The following is a 10,309-nucleotide window of genomic DNA, read 5'->3' as shown; positions in this document are numbered from 1 at the left end:
TATGTGTATGTGCAAATAAATAAACTAAACTAACATGTCAGGAGGATTTATTTCTCTTTCTTCCTTAGCAGCATTACACTAGTTTAAGAATACCAACAGGCCTAATAAAAATGACAATTAAAATTAATTATAATAATTGGTCGTTTTGCTATATAAATAAATAAAGTAAGTAATTATTGCTTTTAGCAGACCTTACTGAGATAAAAAAACAAAAATCCCTGGCTGTCTCGGCACCACAGATATAAAATATAAAAGTTTCAGAACATGTGCCTCAAACTTATAGTACGACAGGTAAATTAAAAAAACTCTGGAGATCACCAGGAGAACGGCTTTATTTACTTGTATATTTCAGTGTTTGTTTTTGGTGTTAAACACACAGACTGCTTACACAGCTGCTCACCTTTGTTTCCTGTGTTGACACTGTGTGACGTCACAGAAGGGTGTGACGCAAGAAGGGGGGGGGGGGCGGTATTTCCAGGGTGAGATTAAAAGATATGACATGAAGTCAATCAATCAATCAGTTTTATTTATAAAGCCCAATATCACAAATCACAATTTGCCTCAAAGTCCGCTCTTCATCTTATTTTTTATTGTGTGTTCAAGATGTTTCCATCAACAGGGAGCGGCAGAGGAACACGACGCTCTAACCAACAGGTCTGGTGTTTGTGTTTGAAACCTTCTGTCGCTCCTCGAGTCGCTTCGTCTTCGTCAGGATAAATACTGGATCATTGGACTGTGTTTCTGAAGCTCAGTTTCAAAGGTCAAAGTCATTTATTGTCAAATGTGCAACAATTACTGAAGCAGGGGTGTCTGACTTCCTCCAATCATGCAGTTTAAATAGTAAAAACAGAAAAAATGACTGATGTAGCTGGTACAGAAAATACCCAGAGAAACTTTGGGTGGAAACATGTCTAATGGCGGGTTCAGACTACATGATATCAGCCTTATTACAGCTCATGTCGTACGGTGTCGGCTCAGATCGTGAACGACAATGAGTGTCTTACATGATAATCCATGGTTTCATCTGGTGTAGTGTGTCACAGTAGACGACAACCAACGCCACGTCTGAGACGCCTCATGATGTCCCGACAGAAAGTCTAGCATGTTTGATTTTCCTTTTGTCGTCCACGACTTCTCCCGTCACAGCCGTCACTTTGACCAATAGGAACACAGAGCGATCTGTTTCCATGGAAATTGTAGGACAACAACAGCCCAGCCTTTTAGATACTTCCTGTAGGGATGTTAGCACACAGAGTAAAAAGGAAACAGCAGAGGCACTTTATCAACCCGCTGAGTCAAGCTAGCAAACAATGTTCTTTCTTCATAATGGAGGATATAAAGGAATCAAACTCACAGATAGTGTCTGGGCCTTTACTCAGCACAGCTGCAGAGGCTACCAGCTGCATCTCAAACACACCACACCATTTATCATCCTGGTTTTAGTTTGAATCCTGTTACATTTAATGCATCACGCTGTCATTTCAAACTCAGCACTTCCTGTAGGTGTTGTTGTTGTTCAGCACTTGTATTTGTCCTCCGTGATGGTTGGTCTTCACTGTGTTTGTCCTGGCTCTTCTTTGCTGTGATTGGACAGCTGGTGACAGTGATGAGAGTTTTACCCAACATTTTTCAACTCTCATATTTAATTGGAAAACAGATCACAGATCACAGATGGAGAAGAATGGGCACCAGCTGAACCAGCACCCTGCTAGGAACTGTACCAACATTCATCAGGAACTGAAATGTCCTTTGATCAGCGGTGTAGTTTAGGGTATACGGAGGTTAACAGGGTATACCCACTTCTTCTTCTGGCTGTTTACACTGTACCCACCTATCAGCCAAAATGCCATTGGAATATACAGGAGAGCAAACCGACTTCCACCTCGGTAACCTACCTCTCTGTCTAGAAGTACACTCACCTCGTCAACTACCTCTGCACCACTGCCTTTGATTCACCGAAACTTGGCTAAATCCTGGACAGCGCCACTCAACCAGGCAGCTCCTTTTCTATATGCTGATCCGATGGAGCAGAGGACTCTGGGAGAGAGGAAGAGAAGGTGAATAAGGACTGGTGTGACTGTGGGCATGTGAGCTGCTGTCCTGTTCCTGCTGTGGATCACTGCTGTACACCGTTCAGAGGTGACTGCGGTGCGGTGCTGTGGTGATCAGGAAGAGCAACCGTGCGGATTGTGTTGTTGAGGTCTGGATGTGTGGACAGTTAAATCATTCATCCACCAGAACTATCCGGAAACATGGACGATTATAAAGCAGCAGCCGACAATGTAGGAAGTAGAAAAGGACTGAGCCACAGTGAACAGGTTCAAGGAGCTGATGGATCACATGGAGTCGCACCACATATTATTTCCATTTGACTAAATGTATGATGATGATGATGCTGCAACAACTACTGGATGAATCGCTCTTAAATTTAGAGGATGAATCTTCTGGCAATCTGCGAATGTTGCCATGCCAACACGCTAAACTTAGGTGGAATAACGAATAAAAAGAAAAAAATAAATTTGACTTGCTAGACATCAGCATGTTGGCATTGTCGCTAATGCAGCAACTGTGCTCTTACAAAACAGGTCCGGAGGATGTTTGTTTTTTGTGAATTATTTGCATAGTAGGAGACGAGCCTTGGGGCACTTGCTTCAAAATAAACAAGCGGTGCTCAGATATGGAGATACACGCTAAAAAATACTGGTTCAACTCACTAACCTGGTTTCAGGGTACGTGGGCTCTGGGTTATTATCTGATGAGTCATGTACTACAGTTTTTTACAATCCCTTTAGCACTAATTTCAGAACCTTGATGTCATTTTTCACAACTCTAGACACAAAACTCAAAACGGTCATCCCTTGTAACGCAGGCTGTGCTCAAAACATTGCATTGTGCATCCATATCTTTAAAGAAACCGTAAACCTGCAGAATCACTGTTTCAAATGACGCATTGTATCATGAAATACCATATGAACTTAATTTAGATCACCCGCACACAAGATACAGATAGTTTCATTGTTTATCACTTTGAACAATCATTAAATATTGTAGTTCAAAATATGTGAACGACGTTTCATTATGGTACTACATCACTCTAAATGGTTAACTGAAGTTTACTGAAGAAATACAACATAGATTCCTTTGAATCAAAGCAAAAATAATTGGCTACAAAAAAGAAAAAAACAACAGTACTATAAAACGCATGTAAAACAATAAATAAATAAAAATCACTCAATCCCAAAAAGGATTGATTACTGTACTGCGATTTGGTCACAGGTTCTCATCCACATCACAGCTGATCTTCTGAGGTTTGGTTGAATCATTCTCGCTGCCTCAGTCATTGTCATGCCATGATTTACAACATGGGCTACAACTATTGCCTGGATTTCATTGGACACTCTTTGCTGTTGCTGTCTTGGTCTGTGGCCTTGTCCTCTACCACGTTCCCCCACAACTCTCATACGAGGCCCACGACCACCCCTCAGAAGGGGTACGTGACCCCTGCCAATCCTTTGACCACAATGTCTTCCTCTTCCCATTGCTTGACTTCTGTTGTGATCACCTGCCGGCTCCATGTTACTGAAGTCGCATGTGCTGTCATGGATCCCACTCATTTATACTCATAGCACAAGGTGAAATCAATCATCAGTAACTCAACATTACTGTAAATATTGTTCAGCAGTTTCCATAAAACTGTGCGTTAAGAGAAATGCAAGTTTAACTTATTATTTTGAGCAGTTGTATACATTGATAGTTAGATCATTGTAATGAAATTAATAGACAGTCATCTCACATGTAATGTGTGAATTGCATTTTGAAATGGTAATACTTTGATGTTAAGTTGTGTCATTTTGAACAGGTGATTTTAGTTAAATGAACAAATGATCTTAGGTTAATGTGTATAGTATCCAAGCAACTGGAAAAGTCGTTTGAAAAAATGTGCATTTTGATCATTAGTTTGTGTCTGGAGTTGTGAAAAGAGATATCAAGGTTCTGAAATTAGAGCTGAAGTCATTGTAAAAAAGTGTAATAACATAATGCATCAAGCCGTCATTTCAAACTGTATCTGTTTCAAATCAAATGTCCCTTATCATTTCATTTTTATTTTATTTTTTTCATTTTGTGTTTTTTTTATCTTCCTCTGAGTAATAAATAATAACCCAAACATTGGTTCATGTATCCGACCTCGCTGACCCAGTACACATGTGGCCAGTCTGTTTTAACCACCATTGGGTCATTTTTCACACCATTGTTTTTCTGCCCCTGCATCAGCTGGACTGTGGAGGAGGGAGTAGATTCAAACCCAGGGTGCTTAGATGAGTTACACAGAACAGATTAACACAGAGAGCAGATATATTTCACATTTTAAGTGGTCTCTTATCCAGGTTTCCCTTAAATGACCAACTGGATACAGGAAAACAGAAGCCACATTATATTTCATCATTGAATGGATCTAAATCTATGAAAACTAAAACGGTGTGTGACAGACGTCAGTGAGAGGATTTTGATCCACAGCTGATAAAAACATACACACACATTACAGTTACCTTTACAGAGGTGACAGTAGTCAGAGCCGCAGCACAGCTCACACAGCAGGGATGCAAACATAATGTTCATCATCTGTAGGTGTTTATTTTTAACCTCACCCTGAGCCTCAAGGCCCCGAGACGCTAACATCTTGGGGCCAAAACTGCCAATCAGTAATGTTATTTACAAAGGAAAACAAAACAAACAATGACGATCTTTGCTGACAAATACATTTCTTAGGTGACAACACACAAGGTAAACTCTGACTCCTGCTGCTTTTAGACAGTGAGCTTCTCTCTACCGCTGTGTCTGCTGACAGGTGTGACACTGAAACCTGAGACCTGTCAGATCCTGTGACCCGGTACCAGACTCCAGCAATACACTGATGGGCTGTGTGAGCTTTTGAGTGGTCAGGGTTATGAGTTTCTTGGCTGGGTCACAGAATCTGACGGGTCACACAGTCACCTGTAACACCAGCAACATTGTGTTTGTGATATAGCGGCCGATGCAGTATGACCTGAAAGACGGGAGGCAACGAATTGTAAAAAACCTGGTGGACGTGATGGCGGAGTTGTGTCCTGCTGCTGTCCTGTTAAAAACAAATAAGTTTAGCGTGTTGGCATGGCAACATTCGCAGATTGCCAGAAGATTCATCCTCTAAATTTAAGAGCGATTCATCCAGTAGTTGTTGCAGCATCATCATCATCATACATTTAGTCAAATGGAAATAATATGTGGTGCGACTCCATGTGATCCATCAGCTCCTTGAACCTGTTCACTGTGGCTCAGTCCTTTTCTACTTCCTACATTGTCAGCTGCTGCTTTATAATCGTCCATGTTTCCGGATAGTTCTGGTGGATGAATGATTTAACTGTCCACACATCCAGACCTCAACAACACAATCCGCACGGTTGCTCTTCCTGATCACCACAGCACCGCACCGCAGTCACCTCTGAACGGTGTACAGCAGTGATCCACAGCAGGAACAGGACAGCAGCTCACATGCCCACAGTCACACCAGTCCTTATTCACCTTCTCTTCCTCTCTCCCAGAGTCCTCTGCTCCATCGGATCAGCATATAGAAAAGGAGCTGCCTGGTTGAGTGGCGCTGTCCAGGATTTAGCCAAGTTTCGGTGAATCAAAGGCAGTGGTGCAGAGGTAGTTGACGAGGTGAGTGTACTTCTAGACAGAGAGGTAGGTTACCGAGGTGGAAGTCGGTTTGCTCTCCTGTATATTCCAATGGCATTTTGGCTGATAGGTGGGTACAGTGTAAACAGCCAGAAGAAGAAGTGGGTATACCCTGTTAACCTCCGTATACCCTAAACTACACCGCTGATCAAAGGACATTTCAGTTCCTGATGAATGTTGGTACAGTTCCTAGCAGGGTGCTGGTTCAGCTGGTGCCCATTCTTCTCCATCTGTGATCTGTGATCTGTTTTCCAATTAAATATGAGAGTTGAAAAATGTTGGGTAAAATGCTCATCACTGTCACCAGCTGTCCAATCACAGCAAAGAAGAGCCAGGACAAACACAGTGAAGACCAACCATCACGGAGGACAAATACAAGTGCTGAACAACAACAACGACAGCTATCGATTTTCAGCTCAGTAAAGAAACACTTGGACACAGCGGCCTGATTAAAGTCACTCCAGCGACGACCAGTGAGAATTTGGTCAAAAACCACAACGACCAAACAGTCGACTAATCGACCAGAAGTTTGGTACTGGACCAGAGAGTTTCACCTGAGTCCAGTTTCTTATGTCAGGTTCAGACATTTTTGTTGGTTTCAACAGTCGCTCTGTCAGATTAGACCAGTCATTGCTGGTCATGTTTCACAGCGTGCACAATGTCATCAGGTTATTCTTGTCCTATTTTTATGATTATTATTATTATTACCCCAGTCACTGTGTCTGTTCATGTCCCAGCTGAACTGTTACTGTGGTAACGTGAAAAGTGTCACCAGATGGGCGGAGCTACATTTGAAGTACCCCATGAAAACTATGCAAGTCACTGAATCCACCACAGGAAGTTCCTGCAAATGTTTCAAAATAAAAGCTTGATTCTGACGGGTGTCAGAAAAATGTTAATGTTTCCAACTAAGCTATGTATCTTATTAACATTTACCTCTAACGTTAGCAGCGTTTCCCAGAAACATGTCTATAAAGTCAAATATTAACAATATTAAAGCTAGCCAAACATTAAATTTTATCACAAATATTAACGTACCTTCAGCGGTGTTGAAAAAACATTAAACAAGGCACCGGTTTCACCGGTGCAAATATCTAAGAATGATTAACGTATGTAACGTTAACATAAGGTAACGTTCATAACATCTTTTACACTGCTGCTGAAGTGTCTAACATTAACGGTTAAAGAGTGTGTTAACGTTACTGACTAAGCTATATATCTTATTGACAGTTAGCTCTAACATTAGCTAAGTTTACCCGTAAACACGTCGAGAAAGTCAAACATTAACAATATTAAAGCTAGCCAAACGTCAAATGTAATCACTAAATAATGCAAATTTAATATTAACGTATCTCCAGTGAACAGTTCCTCTCACTCCTCCACAGTCCAGCTGATGCAGGGGCGTACGAAAGAAAAAAGGGACAGAGAAACAATGGCGGGAAAAATGGTCACACGTGTACTGGGTCAGCGAGGTCAGATATATGAAGCAATGTTTGGGTTATTATTTATTGCTGATCAGAAAAGAAAACATGAAATTATGAAAAAAAAAAAAAAGCAAATTATATGGGACTTTTAATTTGAAACAGAAACAGGAAGTGTTGAGTTTGAAATGACTCAATGATGATTGATGCTAATGGCAGTACTCAGCAGGTTGAAAAAGTGCCTCTGCTGTTTCCTTTTGCCATGGATTATCACGCACAACACTTGTCGCTCACGTTATTCCAAGCCGACACCGTACAACGCTGCGTCGGGTGATAGCATGTAGTGTGAACGCAGCATTAGAAACACAAAGATGTCGAGTTCTGATCTGTAAAAAACACACATTTTTATTTCTGGTGTTATTATTTGGGGAGTTTTGGCTGTGCAAACAGACGGCAACTTTGAGTCTGTTCTCAGACTGGTATGATTCAACGTTAGCTTAACTGTGTCAACTAAAATGTTGCCTGTGGCACGTCAGGACTTTGTTATCTGAAAAACAAATGTTTGCGAATGACAGCCAGCGAACTATTGAAGTGATTTGCATGTCAGACAAATATTTGATGGCGGGCATTCTCTCTGAACATTTGACGTGACATTTGATTTCTACTTCAGCGGTGTCTCAACCCAAAATAACTTCAGTGCCCACGTTCATCATAATAAAGAAACACATCACTGTGTGTTTTAAATAGTTTATAGACGACAGTGGAGCTCTACAGCACAGAGCTATAATGTCAGGGTTTGAAGACACAGACTGCTGCGGGAACAGCTCATTACTGGTTTGGGTCTTTACATGGAAATTACAGTCAGGTTTGTTGCCAGGTAGGTTTTCACCCTACAGGCCTTGGTATCCTGGTGCATTATGCTCACAATAAACAGTCAAAGAAAAGGAAGACTTTGAACAGAAACAGAAAGAATTCTGCACGTTGCAAAATGCACCGCACTGCCTTTTTTAATTGAATGCCACTAGTGGAAAAAAAGCTTGCTGCGCCTTTTTATTGTTGCCAGGCAACCACTACTGTTTATTTATTTATTGTATGTATCCTGCAGTAATCAGTGTGTAGTTGCTGCCATGTTGAGGCAGAGGGTGCTGTCTGTAGCTCTGGTTGAGGGTGAGAGGCTGTCAGCAGATAAACAGAGATCTGTGTGGGTACATGAGACCCTAAAAAAGAGGCTGGATCATGGGGAGTACCACCAGTTGGTCCAGGAGCTTCTCCTCCATATTTTAGGACGACTCAGGAGCAGTTTGACAACCTGCTGTCTATCATCAGGCCGTATAGCTCTGGGTATCCAGCAACCACTACCACCAGTTTCTCCTCCATTGTTTACCAACTGTAAACTTGTTGTCGTGACGACCACAGAAGCCCCGCCTCTCAAATCATCCCATTGGACAAAACTATTAAAAATATTACAAAAAGGCACCTCCAGCTGCTGAAACGCTGTCTGTGTGATCGAGGCCTTAAACAAGTGCTGCAAGTTGAGAATCATAAAATAGAAACAATAAACAAATATGTAAAATATATCTGTTAAAAATGTAAACAAACTGTGAGGGGTTTTTAAACAAAGAGGATAGAGTGTGCAAAACACTGACTCAGGGCCGCACACATGACGCGTCTTTAACCGTCGGGAAAACATGAGGTCAGGCGCTGGGTGCTGCTCTTGTGCCTTTTCTGTGCCAGCTTTCAAGAGCGCGGCAGCAGGTTGTGTCTGAGGTTGCTAAGCGACCATAACCAGCACCGTATCACAGCCTGTTTACCTGAAACCCTGAGGTCAGAGCTGATCTACTTCCTGTGTGTCTGTGGGACAGATGTGACGCTCTGACAGCTCTGCACTGACATGATCAACTTCTCCTCCATATTTATCACACACTGATATTTACTGAGGAAGGAAAGATATATGTCGCTGTGATTGGTTGGTCTTCATCACATGACATGAGGTCATGCTGCTGCGTTCCAAAAGTTGAACTCAGTTTATCTCAGGGTGCAGCTGTTGCACCCTGAAAATAGGTGCTCGGGAAAGTGTGCGCGCCGCATCACTGTCGCTCTGGCATTTGAGCGAATGTGCCATGCGTCTACATCGCAAATAGGGTTTGTTACATGATACCTGACTGTATGAACCTTAATGTGAAACTTTCCTGGTCTTTTCATTCTCTCAGTCACTGTATATGATGTTTTCAATAGTATAACAATAACCTTTGAGCTATGAAATTATTATTATTAGGGACCTCGGCCAAAATATTATTGTTTTTGCTGCATTTATTTTTCTTTCTCCTTTCTCCCGCCGTCTCTTTGAACCCAAATTTGACCCCCTAAACATGCTCAAAAACTCACCAAAATTGGCACACATGTCAGAACTGCCGAAAAAAATTGATAAAATGAAAAAATGAATCCCTAAAGTGCCAAAATGGGCTCTCTAGCGCCACCTAGACACACTAAAATGACCGCTGCGTCCCGTAGGAATGTCATAGAAAGATCATCAATTTTGGGATCACTAAAGGTCTCATCAAGACCTACAAATCACGCATTGACACCCCTGACCTAAATCCAACAGGAAGTGAGCTATTTGCCCTTTCAAAGTAAGATTCCGCCTCAAAAATCCTCTTTTTCAAAAAATATCTCCTCCTACACCGTTTATCGTATCAGCTTCAAACTCGCACACATGACAGCTCAACCGCTGCTGAACAAAACTTCTGAATAACTTTGTCATTACTCGAACGGTTTGGATTTTATAAGTGCTCAAAGATGACGTGACACAAAACCTCCTGACAATATTCGAAAGAAAAGATGAGGGCCAACACATCTTAAACTTGTGACCAAGATCGCATTTTTGACTCCACAAACATAAAAACTATATGAGTGCATCTCTCTGCTGGTATGCTCAGACTGACGATTGGACCCACGGTTTTGGAATTAAAGAGAGTTTGAAGACTTGTGGGAGGAGCTGTTGATGACTTGTGGGAGGAGCTGTTGATGACGCCGCACGTGCGAGCCACTGGCGGTGGATAAACAGGAAACAGCTGATAGCAGGAATTAGCGAGCAGCTAGTAGCAAGAGGGAAACACAAACCTGACAGACACTGTAAAGATGAGCAACTGGGGAGGCAAGGAATTGCGCACCCT

Source organism: Epinephelus moara, chromosome 18, assembly GCF_006386435.1.
Source record: "Epinephelus moara isolate mb chromosome 18, YSFRI_EMoa_1.0, whole genome shotgun sequence".
NCBI lineage: Eukaryota > Metazoa > Chordata > Actinopteri > Perciformes > Serranidae > Epinephelus > Epinephelus moara.
The sequence above is the reverse complement of the archived record's forward strand: the minus strand, read 5'-3'. Positions refer to the sequence as shown.